This window comes from Cyrtonyx montezumae, unplaced genomic scaffold, assembly GCF_038088225.1.
Source record: "Cyrtonyx montezumae isolate F1298 unplaced genomic scaffold, pur_monq_1.0 scaffold_13, whole genome shotgun sequence".
Classification (NCBI taxonomy): domain Eukaryota; kingdom Metazoa; phylum Chordata; class Aves; order Galliformes; family Odontophoridae; genus Cyrtonyx; species Cyrtonyx montezumae.
The window spans coordinates 13,787,555-13,811,375 of NW_027071859.1; the positions used below are offsets into that span (position 1 = coordinate 13,787,555).

Here is a 23,821-nt window from a genome sequence, read left to right on the forward strand (position 1 = left end):
ATCCTATAATAACATGTATATAATATGCATAAAACAATAATGCCACCTTTTAAGGCTGTACCTCACTGTCTTCCAGTTCTGAAATCCTAGCTAATACTTGGTTAAGCCTGCTTTTATTTTTTTCACTGTTGCTGCAAAGAATCAACTAAAATCCTTGAATTTTAGAAGTTCTTGCAAACTGGGCAATCATGAAGCCTGTGTGAGCTCAGAATCTTCTGATTCATTCATAAAAACATAAACAGATGAATAGCAGTGCTGCGCATTCATTGTTCTTTTTTCTTAATATCCTCGATTGAGTAAACTGTATACATCAGAAGCATTACAACGCAGAAATGCCTCAACAGTGAAAATGCTAATAACATCCACTTCTAATAAAACCTAGAAGAACAGAAAGCTTCAAATATCACTTTTTAAGGCTGGTTGAAGGAAGAAGAGAAAAACGTAAGCTTTGATTGGTGACACATTTTAAGCCATAATAAATTCTTCTTAATTATGTTGTTACATAAGCGACTCACACAAAGGTACTTCACTTGCTATTGTGCTCCCCATTTGTGCTTTTTTAAGACATGTTTTCCAATTCACTGCACATTTGTTCTTCCCTGCTGCAGTATATTGGTGCGCATCGCAGACATCTGTCCCTTGCAGCCTGCTGCAGAAGGATTTATCAGACTGTGGGGAAAGGTAAGAGAACAAGGTAACGCCAGTGAAAGGTCTCCCTTTCCCCAGCAGGAGAAAGCAGGGGGCTTTCCAAGGCAGTAGCACAGGAGATGTCCACAAATGAGGGAGAAGAGCCTCAATTCCTCCTTGCCCCCAACTCCTTCCTCCTCCCAGGTGAAGGAGGAGATCTCACACACCAACAGCAGAGGGGTCACCTAAGCCTTGCTCTCCTGTATGGCAGGAGTATTCCCCAAAACCCCTGAGCACCGATTGCAAGAGCGCTCAGATCTCCATGACAAGCTGCTGGCAGTTCCCAGGCACCTCCATGAGCCCAACCTCCAATGCTCCATGAGATCTCCATTCAAGGGGTGCTACCTTCCCTTGGAAACAAAGCCTGCTCAGTTTCCAGTTTGAAAATCACAGAATGAAAGAGTCATTTAAGTTGGAAGGGCCCCTTAAAGGCTATTTGGTCCAACTCTCCTGCAATGAACAGGGAGACCCACACCTCCATCAGGTTGCTCAGAGCACCATCCAGCTTGACGTTGGGTGTCTTCATGAACGGGGCATCCACCACCTCTCTGGGAAACCTATGCCAGTGCCTCATAGTGTTTCTCAAAGCCAGTTGAATAGGACAGATCTTTGGCAGCAAAAAACTTTCAGTTCTCTACTTTAAGACTGAAGTCTTGATGTCCTCATCTGGATGTCCCATGCTGGACTAGAGCTCAGAGCCCCATGTCAGCCATAGAGTCCCATGCCCATGCAAATGACAGGCAGTTTTGCCTGTTCCTTGCCCCATTCCACGTCCCATCATCCCTCTCCCACTCACATCTCTGTTTCCCATTTGCTGCCACCCTGTAGAATAACATATAGCTTTAGCCACTGAGTCCATGCCCCAACTTGAAAAAATCCCAACGCAGATGACACCCAATGCCACTGCTGGGGCACCGCTATCCTACTGACACCCAGGACACACAGCCTCCTAGCAGAACCACCAGGGCACCAATATGCTCAGAGCAGCCCCAGTTCAGTGCGTTCCCATCATGTGCAGTCTCTGGCTGGGGCAGTGCCGGTGCCCAGAGCTGCTTATCTGCTTACAAGCAGCACTGCAGCTAAGGAGCTTGCTCCATCAGAGCCTGCAGTACCCCATCAGGAAAGCACTGAAGCTCATGCTCCAACACCCCATCCTGGGTGAGGTCACCATGCTCAAGCACCCAGCTGAAGATGAGGCTCCCAACACCCACCTCAGTGGCTAGTGTGCACACACTCCACACCAAAAGTACTCACTGTGGGTGAGATCCAAGCTAATGCCAGGCACTTTCATGTTTGTCGTGGTGCTCACCTTGCTTTGAAACCACCCCCACATCACAGACCACACGTATTTTGAAAGCTGCCCAGAGGTCTCAGCACTTCAAGCCTGTCTGTATGCCCATCTCTCACCACATGCCATAAACCTCCATACAGAAACTGCTGCTGCTCTAGAATTACCTAAATATTGCCACGGAACACATAGATTCCCAAATCAGAATAAATAACATATATGAACTTTAAAGGCAAGGAGAAACACAGACCATAAAAGCAGAAATACTGTAATGCACAAAGACTCATCATCTCCAAATTCTATTTTGCAAAAGTCTATGTCTCACCAAAGACCACAGGGCTTTCATGGTTTTGAGAGCACTATCCAAAGGGATAACGAAGGAGAAAAAATACTTACTCCTCTAAGTCTATTTTAATTTTTTTTCACCTACATCCAAAAGTGTCACCTGAAGCAACAGCAAAAGAAAACCCAATGCAAGTCCAGTTTAATCCGGCTGCTGGAAAATACCTGGCCTTTAACACACAGTATTACAGCCACGAGCTCCATGCTCCCCTCTACCCTCAGGAAGAAAGTTTGATTCATCTTGCAACATCTCAAAAAGATCAACTGATGATTCAGGTCTCAATATAGCAATTATTAGTGCGGATAGCACACAAGTTTATAATAAAGATTCACGGCAGCTGCAGGGGTGGGGGAGAGGAGAAGTTCATAAGCTATTACTCATAGGAACGTTTGCAAAAGTCGCATAAGATTCATAACTTGGCCCCGTAAGACTTGTGTTAAACAGATATATACCTCAGTATGAATGTCTGGGATTAACTGAGCCCCCTCACAAAAAAGTACCAAAAAAAATAAAAATAAAAAAATAAAATAAAAACATAGATAACAGCGTTTATTGAGGAAGGGACAATTTTGTTGATTAAACATGTAATTGGAGACAACTAAATTTAAAGGAGTAATAAATAAAAGTAATTGTTTTCTGGCCAAAATAGACACATACTTAAGGTGAACGTGAGCAGAGTATAGCATGCTGTTCCCCAGCAACTCCTCTGTCAAATCACAGACATATGCTGTACAGACACAGCAAGTCAACCTGGCATCATCCACGGGGAAAGGAACCTGACCTACTGAAAATACATTTATTTAAAAGATGGAGAAGTCCATTAAAGGCTTTGGACACTCAGCTGTGGTTCATTAGTCAGTCTGAACACACAAGATCTCTAATAGCTCGTATCCTGTGCACTAGGGAAATGCAACTAAAGAATAAACTTCCTGAGCAATTAATGCGTAATGATATAATTTCGTTAATCTCATTGGAAAGAATCTAGAATTGAAAGAGGAAACAGGGTGCGGATTTCTCTAGAAACAACAAAAGCAGACAGCAAAGGGTGCTGCAGAGCAGCACCATGGGGGCAGTGCTGGCAGTGGCTGGCTGCAGGGAGGAGCAGAGCAGTGCTCAGTGTCCAAGCTGGCTCCCCCGCTGCCAGTGTTTCTGATCAACCCCGTGCTCCTGCAGGTCTTTCCTGATTTCATGTTTCATTTACTTACAAATAAGAAACTAATGAAGTGCATACAAATGAAAAACACGGAAGCTCTGGGTACAGGCCAGGGCAGAACCGGTCACACGTGGTAGAGATTAGCACGAGTTATGCAGGTCATCTGAACCACTGGAAATTGCATTCCTTTAGATTAACACAGATGGCCAGAACAAAAGGAAAAAAAAAAGGACAAGGTTGTTCCTTGACACAGAAAACACTGCCCGCTGTGCTGCATAGGCTTTCTGTGCAAAATCCAGCATCATTACTACAGATTTTCCATCATTTAAGTCAAATATTTAAGAAAATACAACACTTATTTAACTAATCAAGTCTCAGGAAGTTCACTCTAATGCAAAGGTAAAGCCTCCCATTTTGATGGCAACCCCACTTTCTAAGATCATCCTTTCAACTCTAAGCACATGCCATAAGCTGAGATAATGTGAATTCCTGCATCAGCTCCCAAGAAAATACGACACCTGTATTTCCTATCATTGCATTGTAATATGCAGCTTGAAAGAAGCAGGATCTGGGAAGTACTCACCACCTATCTTGGAACCTCTTCAGGGAAAGTCCACAGGGCTCAACTGCCTGAAGGAGAAAACAAAACAAACATGCTTTACATCACAGCTTTCTTCTGAGGGACAACCCTCCTTCTTTTCGGCCTCCTCTCCACAAACAAATTTTCCCAGTTGAAGAAGCAATCAGAATTTCTCTAAACATGTGAAAGCTCTGCTACAGCTCTTGCTTTAAACTGAGAGACAACCACTACTTCGTCCCCAGCGTTTGCTTTCTATTATTTGTCCTGAAAGAAAAAAAGAAAAACCCGCATTGAAAAATACAGAATTTGGACAGCAATCTCTTCTGGCATTCAAAAATCTGCCAAAAACATACCTCCTGCCTTACCACTTTTTGTAAAACTCACTTTCAAAATAAGCAGGAATCAACATCAGGTTGTGTTAGAATGCCACGGTGGAAAGGTTTGCTTGTTGTATGCCTTAGAATATGCCAACATCCAAAAACAGGAGAAACAGAGCTGGAATACGATGAAGCCTGTTCCAGGATTTCTGAAGCCATAAAGCATTGCTTTCAAAGGGCAGAAATCAGTTCTCTATCAGTTGAGCATGCTTATCAAAAAAAAAAAAAAAAAGAGTATAATAATGTGCATCCTTTCAGCAACTGCCAGCTCTGAACGCCAAGGTTCATCAGTACTTAAGGAGTCACAGACAAGAGCACAAGGAGCTAGCTGACCCGCTCCTGCGATGCTTGATGTCTCATAGTCTGTGGATTAGGAAATTGAAAATGATTAGGAAATAAGGAAATTCACTTGCTCTGCTTCCCATCCTCCCACAGAGCTCTCCACCATTTGCCCCACTGTTCTCTGCCTCCAGCCCAACACCTCCTGACACTGCAACCCCACAGCTCTGCAAAGAAATTCTTGCAGCGCTCCACCCCGAAGTAACATAGCTGGTCTTCCCAACAACAACAACAACAAAACAGCCACAGAGATCCCAGGCAGCACCAAGCCACCTGATAGTCTTCTTCAGCACCCTACAAGGGGGAGTTCCTCCCTTTTGTGATAACACTCAAATCCCTCCACAGCCCCCTGAAGCCAATTCATTCACCAGGGGTAGCACCTCCAGTGCAAACAACAAACTTTCCAAGTTCAGATTCTGATGCGTCCAAAGTTCTGGAATCCAGTCCCTCCTCCTGGTCGTCATCTTCACTGTGACACTACATGCTGAATCTCAACCAGTATTTTATCAAAAGCATCAATCACGATGCTGAAAACTGACTGACCAAGCTGCTAGGCCCATCTCTACAACCCTCACCAACAGCCTGTGAAGACTGAGCACACACAACCTGACCACATACTGGACAGAAGCCTGGAGTACAGTTAGTACATTTTTGCACCATCTATAAGGAGTTTCACCAAAATTCCTCTTCTCCAGCTTTCTTCTGAATACAAGTGGCAAAAAGCCAGCTAAGATCAAAGCACGTTGTATCATCTGCTCTCTTGCTATCCGCACGACTGGTTGCCCTGCTATCGAAGGAAATTAGCATGTCTGACACGATTTATTCCAGACTAATCCACACTGTCTGTTACTCATAAGCACCTGGAAGATGCTTAGGTGGGAAATAATTTATTAACTTCCAGGAAAATACTGTAATAAAAGTCAGACTGTACTGTAATTCTATCTCCTTCCGTTTAAAAAATTCAGCTTTTTTTGCTTCTACATGGTTACGGAAACCTCTGAAATTTTCTACATGTTTTCAGAAATAATCACCAAGGAGAAACTGAAAAGCACCAAAGTCAAGCAGCCAGCCAAAATCGGGCTCATCCACAAACCATCAGAAAGAGACAATTGTCTCAAGGTGCTCTCCACCCCGAACACCTGCGATGCCGACTGCGTGGCTCTGACCAAAGACCTGACCCTGCTGCACACATCCTCCCAGCAGCTGGGGACTGTGTTATACAAACCCTTTCCCAAGGCCCAGAGAATTTGGAAAGAAAAATAAAGAAGGAAAAGAAAAAACCCACATCCTTTATGTGAGTGCTCCTAATTGGTCCTTGTCCTCTTTTATGCCAGCATCATCCCTCTTCAGTGCAGATGTTAACTCCGTCAGTCTTCTGCTCACAGGAGCGAAGATCAGGGCTCCACTAAATTTTCTGTTACTCCCAAGATCACCAGGGCAGGCACTCACAACTGTGAACCGACAGCAATGCAGGCATTTAAACACATAATTTTAGGCTCAACGTCTTCCTGGAAGAAAACTCATTATCCTCATTTTTTACAGGAAATGGATGTTAAGCGCTTCAGGCTGCTGAGCAATGGAACCCAACAGAAAGGCAATGTCAGAACCAAACTGGGTCACCAGCAAAAGAGGAAACACAAACCAGAAGCATTTCTCATCTCTATTCTGTGGCACCGATACGAATTATTGTGCCTTCCCCATGCATGTCACGTTCAGGAGACCTTACAGAACAACACACCAAGATGATTTGGCTGTAGTTATATGCTCAATAAAACAAAAAGCCATTTCCCAATCCTTGGCTACATTTCTGCATTCCGAAAGATTTTTAGCAAAAAACAGAAACAAAAAAACAAAACAAAAAAAAACCAAAAACCTTGCCTATGTTCTTATAATTACTCAAACCTTTTGCTCCAGCCTGAGGAGTAGAGGGTGACTGGCCAGCACATGTTAATCTCCATGTTAACAGCACAAGAAATATTCAAATCCACTGCCAATTAAAAGTAAGGTATAATTGAATTAGCAGAAGCAACTTATGGCAGAAATTCAATTACAAAGCAGAATTAAAGGAAGAGATGTCAGTAACTTTTGGAGGCTGGGCAGGAAGAGACGAGTGCATCAATCTACTATTTTCAGAGCTGTTAGCAGAAAGCTTAAGGAAGAGATTCATCCAAAGAATAATTTGTAAAGATCTTCCTTGAAGAAACAGCTTCCCCGATGGATGAGAGAAACGAAGGTGACAACTGCTATTTTTGTCTCATTTTCCAAGGTGATTTCAACCCCTTTCCATTGCTTCACATCATAGACATTAAGTGCAGGTTTCTTTGTACACAGTGGAGAAGCCTCAGTGTTGTGGGTGCTTCTCATTCTCTAATGGCTGCCCTTTCACCCTGCTCAGTCCCAGCCTCCACTTGTTTCCCCTCAGGCTGGTGTTTCTCTTGATCAGTCTTGATACCGACTACTGATAAGGCCCTCCCACACCTCCAAAGTCCAGCTTTCATAACCACAATAGGTCAAATCAATACTGTTAGTAACGCTGCCGTGTTTGTGAATGGTGCAACTTGTCTGCAAGCATCGTATGCAGCTTTGGAAACAACCCCCAGCACTACATACTGCTGGTGCTTTGTTAGCAACACTTCATCACCACAATTTCTTTTCCATCTGGATTCTGCTATTTCACAAAAAATATGGGCTTTTTCCCCTCTTTTTCCTTACCCGCGACACAAGGAAACTCAGAGGGATGTATCCTCCAGGGTGCTTTGTCTTCCTCAAGGCCTTTCAATGAGGGAAGAGGCATCAGTAACTCCCCTGTCTGTCAAAGGATTTTCACTTCCCAGGCTCATTTCCAGCCCACCTAAATCCAGAGGATCACTCACACCACTTGGCACGCCCAGGACTTCCAGCTAGCCTGGTGCAGGTTAATTCCTCCTGGTTTCTGGGCAGGTTTTGTATCCCACACCATGCTCTAAGCTGCTACAGCTACAGATCTAGGCTAATTTAAAAGCTAATTCAAGTGTTCTCTTCAACATCCTGCTCTGACTGTGGCACCTCAGGCTGTATGCCCCCTGAGGGGCTAGCAGTGCTTAGATGGACTTCTCTTGTGTTTCAGCAGATTCAAATGGCATCCTTCCTTTCTCTGCTTTGAATGCTGCCTGTGGTACCTCTCCACTTCACCTTGGCAATATGCCTGCAGCACACCCAGAAGTGCACAATAATCCAAGCATTGAGTGGGAAGCTGATGAAGAGTTTCCCAACGAGTATCACAGAAGCATCTGGTTAAGTCACAGACTGAATTTCACCCACTCAGGCCACTGGCCCAGCTGTGTTGGCCACTGGCCCAACCCCATCACAGAATCATAGATTGAGTAATACAATCACTAAGATTGGAAAAAAGCCACACTAAGATCATCCAGTACAAGCCATCCCCACCATGCCCACTGACCACATCCCTCAGTGCCACATCTCCATGGTTCTTGAACACCTCCAGTGATGGTGACTCCACCACCTCTCTGGGCAGCCTGTGCCAACACCTCACCACTCTTTCTGATAATAAATTTTTCTTAATATCCAACCAGAATCTCCTCTGGTGCAACGTCAGGCCATAGCCTCTCATCCTAGCTCTGGAATCTGTAGGCCATAGACCCACTTCAGCCATCACTATGACCAGAAAATGCATCTCAACTTGCACACATCTACCTGGATGCATGCACTGAGGCAAACGGCTCCACACAACCCAAAACTCTAGATGAAAGCACAGCAAGAATTCTACCAGCCTGTTTAGACATCAGTTCTCTTGAGTGAGGATGAGACACATCTCTGTGTGAAAGGCCTTGCTTCTAGCTCGTGCTGCAGCCCCAGCAGGAGCGCCGTGCACATCACAGCTTGCAGCAGAGGAAGCACTGAAGTCCTGTCTGGTGTTTCTTTCCATCCATTGCTCCATTTTCATGGCAAAATTTTAGGAAAAAACCCAAGCCATGCCATCCTACTCTGCTGCATGCCTACCACACTGGTGTGCTCCTAGCAGAGCAGACACACTTTGCAGGTAATCCAAAGAGCTTGCACCTGAACTGGTAGAAAATGGAGTCCAGAATAAGTGTTGTGCCACCTCCAAAAAGCCACACTTCGAGCATCCCCAGAACTTTATGTGTTGAACATAGCTTCACTCAGGTGTTTAAGACACCGAGTGAAGAACAGCCTGAAGTGTACAGTACAAGAATCTTATCTTTGGCTGATACTATTGCAACACAAACAACTACCCATGCCAGGCTCAGAAAAACAACAGAGGAACCATCAGAAACAGAAAAATACCCATGCAAAGAGAAAACCTGCATGCCAACAAACATCACAGGCTGCACCACACCAGATCCATCTCACTGGAGGCAGCCACAATTCTCCTGGCTTCAGAGGAGCTTTACTCACTTCAGCCAAAAGCTGAAGTTTGCATTTTTTTGCCTTACGCGTCACATTTGGCTCACGTACATCCTGCCAGGACTCTCACAAGCTGGCTGAGAAACATAGGCCACTGGGGATGACTGTACCCACTTCAGTGTGGTGAGGATGCCATACAAACATCTTCTCTGCCCAAGTCAAGCGAGTAATCAATATTTGCAGCTCAGTTTCACAAAGCAAAGCTATTCAACTTATTAAACACAGCCCAAACTTGAGCTCCACATAAGCAACTAACAGGAAAGCATAACAGAACAAGGAAGCTTTATAAATTTGAAGGCAAGCAAACCGGTGAGGAAGGCTTTCTCGGGGCCAGGGCTTCAGACTGGAAGCCAAGCTGAATAAGTTGATGTTATCACGTATCTGATTCCCAAAGTAAGACATGTAAGTTCACACATTACACTCCATTCCCATAGAAGCTGTGTGTGTGTAAAAGGAGGGAAGGAAGGTATGGAAATTTAATACTCCACTGTGACTAAACACATTACATTTTATTAATTCTAATTTAAAGTGTCAGAACAAGGTGAATTATATGCAATTAAATATTTTTCCCTTAGTAACTGAAGGGTTTCTTTTTTTTTTTTCCAGAAAGACTGGTGACAGATGCCACACACTGCCTGGTCAGGCTCAGATGCACATGATCAGCCATTTAATAGGATACAGGCAGCTGGGGACAGAACAGTGCCCGTTATTTACTCTATTTCCCCTTTTCAACTTTTTCCCAGTCCGATTAACAAAATTATGTCATTGCACATTCATTGCCCAGGAAGTTTATCTCTCTCTTCCCCTTTCAGTCCTCCTTTTCATTTGCATTTCCTTGCTTCACAGGATGCTCTAAACTAAACATTATATTCAAGTTACATGATACAGACTGGGGAGGAATGGAGCAACAAGGGAAGGTCGTGGGAAGGGAGGTAGCTGCTTAGCAAATCTTATTTTAGCAGATACAGAGGGCATAGTGTCAACTGCTTTTATTAAAAAGAGATTGCAAATTTGCATCTGCTACAGTTATCAGGTGGAAAGATGCAACAGAGCAGTAGTTGAAAAAATTCAGACAGTTTCCAAGAACTGAAAGAAACATGAATGTACTGAAAAAAATAAAAAATTTCAGTGATCAGTGCTGTTATGGCACCAGTAAGCTGCTGCAAGTAACATTAACCCTCTCTGTATATTGAGACTATTTTATGTGACATAAAAACAAGGATTCCCTGCAATCTCCAGCTGCGGAATATGCTGCTGAACTTAAAAGTTCATCATAAACTACTGTTCCTGGATAGATCATTTATTCATTAAAAAAAATAGAAATTCTTGCCTTTATTATTACAAAACATCTTGAAAGGAATGCAAAAAAACAAGGCTCCGGTTTCCTACTAACCCTCCAGAGAGCAGGAAAAGCAGCATTAAGAGCAAGACTGCCTGTACACTTCCATCACTGCTTTGCAGACTGAAAAATCAGCCTGAAGTTGAGGCTAATGGGCTTCCCTGCTTGTCTGCTGATGTTGTGCCCTGTGAGTGGCACAAGGCACCAGTGATACCACTCTCAGGAGCCATGGGGACACTCAGGTGAAACCACTGGAAGTCTTTCTGAAGCAGGGCAGCATTAAGAGTGCCTTGGTGGAAGCCATGACCTGCATGAAACCTGGCACATGAAAACAGAATAACGGGCATGGCACAAACACCATCACACACCCAGGTGACAGCAAGCCACGTGCCTGCTCCTACTGCTCCTTCTGGGGTGCAGTCTCTCCAGGCACAGGGCAGGAGATGAAGAAGCAGGTTCACATGGAGAGTGATAGGCACAGTGATAACCCTGGTGATTCGTCAAGGCCAGGATGCTTTGCTTTTCCATATAATGGCTGTTACACTGTAACACACACTTGTTGAACATCCCTGAGGAGACTTTAATATTAGTCCGCCCAGCCTGTATGCAGCTCAACCTGCAGAACAATAGAACTGGTTTTGCAAAGCTTTAATGAAACCTCTTGAGAAAGTAATATGGAACATTTTTTTTTAATTTATAAATGTGCCTCACCACCAAGTGTAAAATGTCAGTGGAGCCAAGAATGAGGTCCATGAGACCCCTGTGCCAGCCATGGGACATGCATCTGAACACAGCGCTGGACAACAAGAAGCAGCCATATCTAAAACTCCCACTACACGTGGGCCTACGCTTGGTTGTGAAGCACCCAGAAAGGACACAATGGCTCAGTCAGCTGTCAAGGCAGAAGATCACAGAGTCATAGAGGTTGGAAAAGACCTTGAAGATCAAGTCCAACCTCCAACTCATTCCCCACCACGTCCACTGACTACGTCCCTCAGTGTCACAACTCCATGGTCTTGAACACCTCCAGTGATGGTGACCCCACCACCTCCCTGGGCAGCCTGTGCCAATGCCTCACCACCCTTCCTGAGGAAAAATGTTTCCTAATATCCAACCTGAACCTCCCCTGGCACAGCCTGAGGCCGCTACCTCTTGCTCTATCACTATTACCAGGAAAAAGAGGCTGACCCCACCTCACCAGAGCCTCCTTTCAGGAAGCAGTTGTAGAGAGCAATAAAATCTCCCCTGAGAGAACTCCTCTTACCCAGACTGAGCAATTTGAGTTAGTTTGGACTCTTGACTGTGTCCTGCAGCAAACTAGAGCTCTGGAAATGGCAAAATCAAAGCTCTCTTTCTGAATTACTCCCATGAAAATCAGCACTTGATAAATGCACTTGTTACTGGTGCTCTCAGCTTGTAATGGTGTGCTTTACTGAGGGAACAAAGCCTTCTGGTAAGCAGCAGCACACCCATCTAACAGCTTGCTGAAGTCCTGGTTGAAGGTGATGAAAGACAGAGGAAAGTGTCAGGAGAGCCAACAGTGGAGAAACCAACTTCAGTGATGCTAAGAAGCTTAAGTGTGGCAAAACCTACCTGTAGCGAACCACTCTGGCAGGGGGTCCCCCACTGTTGGCTTCTGATGACCCAGTAAAGCCTCAGCAGGTGTCAGCAGTGATGAAAGGACAGGCTCTTTGGTGCCACCAGGACGGGGCCTGGCCATGCATGCTGGCCTGCAGCATCAGGGCAGCCCTGCAGAGTGGGAGAGGAGGGCTGGGAGGGGGTTCAAGCTGAACAACAGTCCTCAGACAGCTCTCGTAACAGCATGTAAGGGTGAGGTTTAGGAACAAATGCTATTTTAAGAACCACGACATGAAGAGAATAGAAAGCTGTGCTGGGAGTCTTCAGAGCTCACTCTCATTTGCTTTCAGACCATTACCACAGCTCCAATTACCCTCAGCTGGAATGAAACCCAATTTCCATCTAAAAAAAAAAACAAAAAACATAATAAGCTTCTGACAACCAGAGCGAGCCCCAGCTCAGCCTGGCAGAATGCCTTCCCTCAGCCTGAGCATGGCTCCAGCCATCCACAAAAGCATAGTCCCTAAGAAAGCTAAGGGAAAGGAGCTGACAAGGCCTTTCCATCTCAGTGGGTTTGCTCCAAACCCTCAGTGGGTTTGCTCCAAACCAAGCATAAGCTGAGAGGAACAAGGCTCCTCGTGCTTGCTGTGGGCTTTGAGGTACTGGGCTCCGTGCAGCGCTAGGTTTGGCTTGTCACCCCTCGATCCATGGCAGGATGCAGCCACCAAGCTGTCATTGCACAAAGACAAGAGAGAGGGCTGACAAAGAAACTCCTCTTCATTTATGACTATCTGGCTTTCAGTCTGGACACAAAAAGGTGGCTGAAGCATCTGCATTTCCAACCACAAACCTCACACGCTTTAGCTCAAGAGCAATAAAACTCAGTGCAGTGGAAATCAAAGCAATGCCTAATCACTGAGAGCCTTTTATGCTGATTCCACTTTCTTCTCTCTACTGTACAGTAACTGTAGCTATCTCTTTCTAAGAGCATTAGAAGGACAAATAGGAGCAAGAGGAAACTAAAACCAAGCAGTGACACAAAACGGACGAATCATTTCAGAAGACACTTGCACTGCAAGCTGGAGGCAACAGCAGGAGCAAAAGAGGCAACAGCAGGAGCTTGCTCCAGGCTGCCCTTTGGGAGCATTTCAAGATGCAGCAGCCACAATGCAGTGAGCCAGACAGCTCCTTCCAGGCAGCTGCTTCCAAGTCAAAGTTTTAAGTTGCTGTGTTCCCTTCAGCTCTGGTGAAGGGGATAAAGGTTTTTCCAGTGCCGTCTAATAGACTTAACAGATGTTGCTCTGAGGCCCTTTCCTAAGCACCATGAAGTATGCTTGCTTTCTGCATGTTTGCTTTCAATCACACATTTAATAACTGAGCTCCATGCTCCTGGTGATGCACACGCAGCATCCTCCCTGCTCACTCCCACTGCCAGCTTGCCAACTGCTTCTCTTGCCCCATGAGAAGCTTTGTTCTAAGAACTGCAAAATGATACCCTTTGAGAAACACCATTTATTTGTTGAAAATAGGCATGGATAAAGGGGAAAAGCAAACACTGCCCCACCAGTGCTAACTGTTCTGACAGCAGTTAGCGTGTCACAACCAGCAGCAAGCTCTCTACCTTCACACAACGGAAGAGCTGCCAAGAATAGAGAATCCTGCTCACGGTGCCCTTTAGAGAAACCTAGAAAAAAAATCCTGCTACCTCAGCACAGCAAAAAGCATCCATTCTGCACAGGCACACTCACAGAGGTGAATGAGGAACACGAAGGCATGGCCCCTGGAAGGTTTTGTTTTGTTTTTTTTTTTCCTCCCACCACAGCCACCCTTGCCTATGTAAAATCATGTTGCAGGAGCCGTGTGCCAATTCCCAAGCACCAGAAAGATCTACTTCCCAAGCCCATGCCCAAGCTACACCATCCATCATCCCATGAAAGGAGATTGTGGCGATGTGGGGGTCAGCTTCTTCACCCACGTAACAGTGATAGGATGAGAGGGAATGAGGCCAGAGGAGGTTCAGATTGGATATTAGGAAACATTCTCAGGGAGAGTGGTGAGGCACTGGCACAGGCTGCACAGGGAGGTGGTGGGGTTACCATCCCTGGGGGTGTTCAAGACTGTGGAGATATGGCACTGAAGGACGTGGTCAGTGGGCACTGTGGAGACGAGTTAGTGGTCGGACAAGATGACCTAAGTGATCTTCTCCACCTTAATGATTCTATGATCACAGCCAGGAGCAAGGTTCATAATTCCTTCAAAACAAGTTTGGTATTTGCACACACATGCACACACACACACGCACACCCCTTCTGCCCTGCTGCTCTCTGTGAGATGCTTCCTGTACTTCCACTTGTGGGAAGCACACTCCTGATGCTGGCATGCTGCACAGTTAGAGAATCTGAAACAAACACCTCCGCCACTCTGACTAGTGCACTGCTTAACTCCTTATGATAAACACACTGTCTGAAACAGAAATTCAACCTAATTGCAGCTTCAGCCTAGCCAACCCTCCTGGCACAAGCATCAGGATCTTGGTATGCCTTACTTCCAGTGAGCATCTCTGAGGCCAAAGCAGCCTTTTGGGACTCAGCCTCCCGCCCTTGAGTTCTCCAGCTGCCCCTGCCAGCCAAACCCAGTGTGTTCCAGCCCAGCTGAAGATCTGAAGGTTTACCATCAGCCAGACACCTTTCTGATGAGGTTAAGATCACAGCCACTGAAATACTAGCAGAAGTCATATTTTTTCTCTCAGTTGTATAAGGTGTGCATTCATTTCCTTAGGAAAGGCTGGCAGAGAAAGAGAAGATGGCCTCTTGAAATTGTATTTGTAGAAGTCATCAACAAAACTGGCAAGCCTCAAAGGATGGTGCATTAACTGTATGTAACTATAGCCATGCATAGGTTTTGGTCCTGCTTTTTCAACAGGCAGATATCAAGTAGATTGTGTTGCTCAGTACAGGTAGTTCAACCATCAGGAAAAATGTTTGAATGTGCAAGAGAAGAGACAAGCTGATCAGGCTGTAGCGGGTATCTTTTGCACCAAACGTTGACAATGCCAGTTTCTACAGAGCTCAGCTAACACAAAGCACCAAGGAGAATTCTTTAAGCTCCTTGCTCATATCTTCGACTTTAAAGAGAAACACACATACAGGACAAGCAAAGTACCATTTGCCACCTCTTCTGCACTGGTTATTCACAAGCCCCTGTAAACCCACTAATTATAAGCAGCATCACTTACTGACAATGGCACATTTCATGTGATGCAGCCCAGGAGACATGCAATATCTCTCACATTAGGAGCTGGATGCAGCCTCCAAAGCTCCTGCCTTCTAATTGCTGTGCAGACAGTGCAAGGGAATGCGTCATTCATTGCGCAGGTGATCCTATGGGTCTCCCAGCCATCAGCACTGGACTTCCAGAAAAGAGCCATTTCCAGAAGGTTCAGCTGAAGAATTCACTCTCCCTGCTGCTAAAAGAACCTGGAGCTCCTTCATGAAGAATGTGGCCCCACCATTTAGGGCTCACTGTGTCGCTGCCACTGGTGCTTGACAACAGGTAGATATTTAGCTGAGAAAGTCAGTCAAAGCAGAAATCAATGGGTTAATTAGCAGGTTAGCAAAGTACAACCAACCCAGGATGGCTTTTACTCACCAAAAGGCTGATAAAGTAGAGATAATTGTTTGCACTCATTGCACTTTCCGGATGGCAGAGGATTATTGGAACTACGGACATTTCAGGCATTGATTTAAAACATTTTCTGCTCATTAAAGTTAAACCCCAAGAATTTCACAGGAGCAAAGCCTCCCAAAACCCACAGCATGGGATTCCACACAATGCAATGATGCAGCCAGCACGGGCTACCCCTTGCCACCAGAAATCAGCTTTTCTCTGAGTTAACCCCCATGAAGGTACTCAACTTGGGTACTGCAACTACTCTCTAACACAGATGATGAACAAGGAAACTGATCCCACACACAACCACTATGGGAAGCACACTAGGAACAGGGAAAAAGCACATTTCAGAGAAGAAAAAAGGTCAGCTTTTGTTCACTCACTGGGAAATGTATTGCATTTGTTACTGAAGCTGACCTAGGAGTCACGTTTGAAGGAAGGAGTAGCAGCTCTGCAAGCGAGAGATCCCCTTCCCACGAACATCAGTGCGTCTTGCATACACACACACAGCCCAGTCTCATTTCTCATAATCTCATGTCATTAAAAGCAAGAAAAATCCCACTGCTATAGGATTTTGACTCAGATTTCCCACTTGGGCCACCATCCCCTCCAAATCGAGGTAATCAATGCATCAGAGAGTACTGAATGGCTTCAAAAATACCGTAAATCATGCTGCACGAATCTTACTTAATCACAACCACTTCGAGCCACAGATCACGCTGGATTTCTTTGGCTTTTGTTTTGCTTTTCTTTTACAGAGCCACAGCCCCTAAGCTGACAGTTGCTCAGGCTACATCAGCCCAAGCCAGCGGTCTGTGGCTGTCCCCTGCGCCCGGTGCCAGCCCTGCACTCAGCTGTAGCACAGAGAGCATCTGCAGCTGGCACAGCTCTCCTCACCCAGAACTGCTCCCCGAGAAGATGAAGCCGCGCCAACAAAAAGCGCTTTTTCCACCAGGATAGCTGACACCAGACCAGCACTGCTGCCAGCATTGCGACATCCATTCTAGAGCGGCACGCGGTTCGTTTTTTTTTTCTTCCCCACCCTACACAGTTTCTTACACTTTAAAGTCAGACACAACCATTACACTAAAGGCAAGAAGAAAGGCAGAAGAAGAAAGCAGGTGCGGCGGAGAGGCAGCGCCGCTGGACGGCATCTCCCCATCTCGCGTAGGCACGCAGGCTGCCTTTCAGCGAGCCTCACCGCACCAGATGACAGGCGAGGCACGCAGCTGCCGTGCGATCCGCTCGCGTGCAGGGAAGGGCCCTGGAGCTCAGCACCGGAGGCGATGCGGTCCCCGTGCGGGCGCACACAGCATCCCCGGCCCCGCGCGACGCCGCGGGACCCACGCAGGGCAGCTGCTGCCCGAACACCCGCCGGGCTGTGTGCCGAGAGGCGCCGGGTGCGTTTGAAGCCATATCCACAAGCGGCTCCCGTTGAGAAAACGGGGGAAAGCGTCGGGGACGGAATAATCACCTCCCCGTTTGGTTTCCCCGCAGAGAAAAACTCCGTTTCCCTGCCACGGTTTCATATGTGAACGGGACTACGGCTACCGCGTTCAGCTCCAGCACTCGCCTAGCAGTATTCCTGCGGAAATAAAACCGGCGTTTTCTCATACGTGCACAAACTACCCAGCTGCTGAGCCCAAACTGAGCCCAAACTTCCCCGCCCGGCAGCGCGCCCGCCGCGCCCGCTGCTCCCCGCGTTCCCGGAGCGCCCGCAGTGCCGGCGCGGGGCACCGAGCGGACATCAAACCGCAGTCCCCGTACCCGTGGCGAAGAAAACCGAAACGGATCCGTTCTGCGTTCCGGTTCGGGAGGTGCTAATATAGGAAGTGAGATTTCAGGGAGCCGACTCCCCCCGAGCGGCACTCGTTGCGGCGCCAACTTCGCCGGCTCTAAGATCCCCCGTAACACACGGACACGCACGGATCCCCGAGTCCGTTCCTCCCCGCAGCCGCACCCGCATCGCCTCGGCCGGCAGCGGCCAAGCATCCCCGGCGCGGCCCCCCCCCCCCCGACCCCGCCCGCAGCCCGCGCCCCTCACCCGGCTGCGGAGCGGTCCCGCGGCGGCCTCCCTGCAGCTACAACTCCGCGGCGGAGCCGGGGCGAGCCGCACGCCTGAGCAGCGGCGGCGAGCGGGGAGGAAAAGAGGAAATGAGCGGGAGGCGCATTGGAGGGAGGGGGAGGAAGGAGCCGCCGCCGAGGGAGCGAGCGGGAAAGCGAGGCACGGAGCGCAACTTCCCCGCGGGGCAGCGGCGGCGCCGGGGGGCGGAGCGCGGCAGTACCCCGCAGCCGTGCGCAGCGCCGCGCCCCGCCGGGGCCGCCCGCCCGCCGCCGCCACTTGGTATCGCCCGGCCGCCGCGGGGCAGGAAGTGCGGGGCGGCGGGGCAGCGCCGGCGAAAAGTTTATTTCTCCGTTTTCCTATTATTATTCTTAATTCTCTTTTATTATTATTAATTTTTCAAGATCATTTTTGACCTTTCGTTTTTATTATTGTTATTATTTTTCTCCTTTTTCACCGCAGTGCGAATAAGGAAGCGCTCCGCCGCCGGCCCCACAGCGAGTTCTGCCTCCGCAGTCCGCTTGTCCCCCCCCGCCCCAGCCGTGCCCCACGCCACGCCGGGCAGGTGGATTCCGGCGTGTGCGGGGAAAGCCGCCCGCACAGCCCACCCCGCCACAAAATGGAGGGGATTGAGGGCTCGGTGCTAAGCTGCTTCTCGAGGGAGGTGATGGGAAGCCTCGCTCGGAGCTGCAGCCCGCAGAGCACACGGGGGAATGAATCCCTCTGTTTTTCCCTCAGTTCCTGCCCGGCGCGCTTTCAAGTCGGGAACGTATGGGGAATTGAATGCCGTTCCTACTGTGCCTTATCTGCCTCGGCAGTTCTCACTCTGCTTTCCTTCATAGGAGCCCGAACGAGCACGTTCGGTGCGGGCGGGAGATAAGAACCGAGCAGAGCCGAAATCAGGGCCACGCCAGGAAAGAAAGATATTGAGAGATTTTAGCAGCAAACCTTGGGAGGCACAAAAAGCCTCCAAACTGCAGGTTTTCACAGCTTATCTCCCTACCTAGTCCGCCAGATTTCTCTGCAGACAGAAAAAAAGAAAGAAAAGAAAAAGAATAGAAGAAAAAAACCCCACCTTTCTCCGCTATTGCAAAGCTTGGATACATTGAAACTATTGACGCAGAGCTGGAAGTGTTACTCGACAACATTCACTTCGTCCAGCCCCTTTCGGAGCAGTTCAACCATTTTGCCAACATACAAAATAAGATATACATTAAAAAAATAAAAATAAAAAATCGGCCCAAGGCAAAAACAAGCTGGGAAACTGAAGAACTTTGCACAGGTAGTACTAGAAGCAACTCGAACAGGAACACATAATGGAAAACTGTATGCAACCACGGTCACTGCCAACTTCACATGCCTGCAGCCCGCGCCTCCTCGTGGGGGGTGGTTATACATGAGTAATCTCCTCGGTTTCCCTGCACACCCAACGTGAGCCCCACCGCCAGCCGCTCCTCACGCACACAGCCCTCCTTGGGACGCTCCCTCAAAGCTTTATGGTCCTCCTACATTGTGGCCCCCAGCCCGCACCCAGTGCAGGATGTGGGGCTGCACAGTGCAGAGTGGGACAGCCCTCCCCCCTCGCCCGGTGGCTGTGCTGGGCCCGGTGCAGCCCGGGATACAGCTGGCCCTATGGCTGTCAGGGCATGCTGCGAGGGCTCAGGGACTGTGAGCGCACCTGTCTGGCTTGGGCTGATGCATGGGGTGCTGAGGATGGAGGTGGGGGCTGCTGGATGTGGCTCTGAACTCACGTGGTGGAAGCTGTGAGATGTTTCTGCCGGGAGCTCTCTATGCTGGCAGACCTGGGGCATTTTACTGTCAGTAGGTAACTGCTTCAAGAAGCATCCGTGGCTGCTCAGTCCAATTTCCTCTCTTTGATCCCTCTATCATGCAGTATTAACCTTGATTAATTGCAGAAACACTTAAAATAATTTTGCTTTCAGATGTTACTGGGGGACATATAGCAAGAACCAAACAAGGCATTGCCATCATTTACACCTAACTTCTTTTTTTTTTTTTTTCTCAATTATTGCATCCTTCCAGTTGTTACCAGAAACAAGATGTCAATCAAACCCTCACCACCAAGATTTCTGAGGACTTTAAGCACCAATTCCTGACAAAGAGCAATCCCTGGCTGACAACAGCCTCTTGGGAAACTCCAGGGAAGGAAGCACAGCCTCCCAGAGCTGCTGGCTGTTCACAAGTTCCCTGAGTGATGAGGAGAAGCTGCAGTCCCACACACAGACAGCGAGCCCTGCGCTGGAAAGTTAAAGCTGTTGTATACACAGTTGGTTTCTCCTATCATGTGTTTAAATGCATTCTTGAGTGCACTAATGCAAGAACTACATGTCCTATTATATCAGGCACATTTGCAGAACTGGGCCCACTGGATGTGTCTGGCTCTCATGAAGTTCTTTGTTTAATGTCCTATGTTAGAGTCATAGAATAACTTGAGTTGGAAGGGACATTTAAAGACCATCTGGTCCAACCCCTCTGCAATGAAAAAGTTCCATCACGTGCTCAGAGCCCCATCCAGCCTGACCACGTGTCCCCAGGGATGGGGCATCCACCACTTCTCTGGGGAACCTGTGCCAGTGCTTCACCACTCTTACTGTAAAAAAATTTTAAATCTAGTCTAAATCTCCTCTCTTTTAGTTTGAAACTATTTCCCCCTTGTTTATTAAGCTAATCCAGTGACCCTGTGCTCACCTGGTGTGGGTCTTTACCAACCATGGTGCCACGGCACCATCTCACCTCTCGGTTGATTCTCTTTCTGGTTTTCATTCTGTTTCCATAATCAGAAGAAAGAAACAACGAGGGGTTAAATTAGATTCATCTGGATCATTACAGCTCTGCTGAATCTGAAAATACTATGCAAAATTTTTTCTGCTGTCCAGTGCTTAATCACCAAGGGATTAGATGGAGACAAAAGTCGAAATGTGTGGCACACTGCTATTCTTTATTATTCTGCCATAATAACATGAGCTCTGGTGGTAGCATTAAGGCTATTGCTAATCTCAAGTTATTACCTGCCTTGCTGGGTTTTGGTGTGATTGATTCTGGGGAGATGTTAAAACAATATTTACCCTTTTTGAGCAGTTCATCAGCCAGACCTGGAGCCCTGTGCATTCCTGAGGATTTCATTTCCTCTTATCTCTACCCAAAAACTATCAGAGGGACATGCTGTCAAGGACTCACACTGCTCCTTCTCTCTGGATCTCCTGATGGCTGTGATGGGTGTGGGGACCCAGAGCTCCCTCCCTGAATGCAGCTGACTGCTCCAGCCATTTTCAGGCCTGGTGGGAACTCCAAGAACCTGGATTTGCTTCTTCTGCAGACAGGGCCCATCTACTGAGCCTCACAATTTTTGCTATCAGATGCTGGGGCTCAGATCGTTGCAGGCATCACTCTAATCCATCAGTGCTCCTTTCCATTGCATTCCCAGCTTGGGCTGATCACACAAATAATCCTGCTTGGGAAATGACAGTTGTGGGCAAGAGAATTGCTTTGACAGGCACAGCCCGTATTTAATGTACTACCAAAGCAAATACGCAAGGGGCTTTGCCAGTCATCTGGATCACAGAATCTGGAGGTGGAAAAGAGCAGGTCAGATTTTACACCATGTTCCTCTGCTAAAGGAAACTTGTTCTCTGCAGTATCTTCCAGAGTACTTTCCTGGCCTGTTTTCAATGACCTTGGAGGGTGAGGAGAAATGAGATGGTGGTATTTGCCGTACCCTTGAGAGTTTCTTTGTCTGGTTTGAATGATGTAATACGGAACAACTGAAAATTCAGAAAATGTAGTTACAGCACAATATGTAATGAAGTTTTTGCATGACTTTTCCTCTCCAACCTACTTGCTCTGCCTGCTGCTGTGCCAGTAAAACCAGACAGATGTAAAAGAAAAAATAGTGGCAGTACTCCATCATTGTGTCATTGCTCTTTTTGCTCTTAGCGGGAGTTGGTCTTGGTTGCTTTCCTCCCCTCTAAGGAAAAATGAATAGCAAGAGCTGTGATGAGTGGCAGTGTGGCTGGGAACAGCAGATGTAAGCTGTACAGCTGTACCAAGACAAAAGTGCACTTTCCTATCTACAGTTGTATTAAGGTTGCTTCAGGGATGCCACAGTGCCTACATACATACACAGTGACTTATCATATGGACATCCAAGACACCGGGCATGTTTACGTATATAAGAACACTTGGTGTCCTCTCAAAGTCAGAGGAGAGCAACCATTAAACAACAAAAAGGAAATTTGGCTGTGTGGTCTTACTCTCAGCTAGTGGAATGACTGAGTGAGAAAACAGAAAAAAAATAGGGGTGAAGAACTTGTGAATTAAACCAGCACATTTTCATTTCATCTATGGCTGTCTACCAGTCTATTACATGGGAATCTAAAAAAGACTTGATTTTGCCTCCAAGGCTGCAGTTGCTATGCTAGACACTAAAGTTAGATGCTTTTGATAAGATATTAATACAAAGGCTTCTTGCACAGAATGGGTAAAACCCTGCTAAATAGGGAAAATTAAAAAGCTCAGTTTCTCTCTGTGGTATGGTATATCCGTTTGGCACTGCAGTGCTTGGCCACGCTGTGATGTGCCATTAAACAAAGGATGGGAAGGTGGGATGGTGGTGTCTTAACTATACCTACTTAAAAAAAAACAACAACAGAATTTCCTCTGCTTCGTCCCCTGCATGTGCTTGTTTCGAGCTGCACCTACCAGAGCCAGGCTCTCTCATGGGCCCATGTGCAGGGCTACCCGTATCAGTCCCCACATCAGGGCCTATTGACACGAGATGCGACAGAATTTACTTAGTATTGGTGGTCCAAAGCATCGGACTTTCACTGAGAGAAGTGGAGTAGAATAAGAAAAGCTGAGCATTTCTACACAGCAGAAAATGTCTTGCTTGTTTATTTTGTGAATCACAACGGGAAAACAAAAAAGCCAGAAATTAGGCATGAAAAATACCAGTGTATCTAAATGGAAATCAATGTTTTGGGCTGGCATTACAACAGCTGTAAAAAGAAAAGAAAAGAAAACAAAGCATTTTAGTTTAATCAGGGCAATAAATAATAATATAGTAAAACTGATGTTTCCCCACTGTGACTTCCAGTTTTGCCAAAACTCCTTTTTTTCCATGTGGCTGAGCAAGAGGAGAAGGAGGAAACCCAGAAGTGATTTCTGGGATGTTTGAGGTAACAAGATGCTGTTTTAGTGCTGTGTGCTCCAGAATGCTGCCCAGAGCCAGCAGGGCGGTGGAAGGATGATGGACTGCATCTCCTGCCCAGAGAGCTGCTGCTGTTGGAAACCTCTCTCCCAGCTGCACAGATCCACTCCCAAATCAGAGTGTCACAACAAAGTGCCATTTTTAATGGGATCGGGGACTGTATCCAAAGGCAAAGCCATGTGGATCATTCACTGCAGCATGGAAGAAGTCAGGTTAATCTTGGCACCAGCAATGGAGTGTTCTTGTATTGCTCCTGTTGGTAATTAAAGGAAAGCAAATCACAGGGGAGGACAATAAAAGCATTAATTAATAACTTTTTCAAGAAGAAAAAAGTAATTTTTGTTTTAAAAAGATGGTTTATGCCTGGAGAAAATACTTATATAGGACAATCACTTTGTTGGGTGCTTGACAAATGCCCGCTAATAATTAAACTGGGGCACTGACTGCACATTTAAATAATCACCAGGTCCTCCATGTCATCGCTTGGATGTCCCAGTTCTGTGGTCCTGAGCTTTACAGTGGTATTCAGGCAAGTTGAACAAGTCTGCTTGCTCGTCCCAAGCTGGTGGATCTGAGCTGTGTTAATTCCAGTAGAGACTTTCAGAGTAATCTTTTCTCCTCCCTCTTGTTGGCAGATTAAGAAGTAATAAAGGGCACCAGATGAGTTCCTAACAAGTGCTGCCCAGGGTCACCTTCTGCATAAAGCAGTGGCATTGCAGCGCCGGGTGATTAACTTTGCCTGGCCTCCACTGTG

At 47.0% G+C, this 23,821-nt stretch overlaps 2 protein-coding genes across 3 annotated transcripts in view; one reads left to right on the plus strand and one right to left on the minus strand.

The window, feature by feature from the left end:
* The window catches only part of HPCAL1 (hippocalcin like 1), a 51,092-nt gene extending 33,070 nt beyond the window's left edge, over positions 1 to 18,022 (minus strand). For both annotated transcript variants that reach the window (XM_065730705.1, XM_065730704.1), the window contains exons 1-2: positions 17,823 to 18,022; positions 4,055 to 4,101 (exon numbers count right to left, since the gene is read on the minus strand). The gene's annotated coding sequence lies outside the window, so the exon portion shown is untranslated. The remainder of the gene's footprint in view (positions 1 to 4,054; positions 4,102 to 17,822) is intronic.
* Positions 1 to 23,821, plus strand: part of NOL10 (nucleolar protein 10) — a 450,419-nt gene that overhangs the window by 165,566 nt on the left and 261,032 nt on the right. The window lies entirely within an intron of this gene.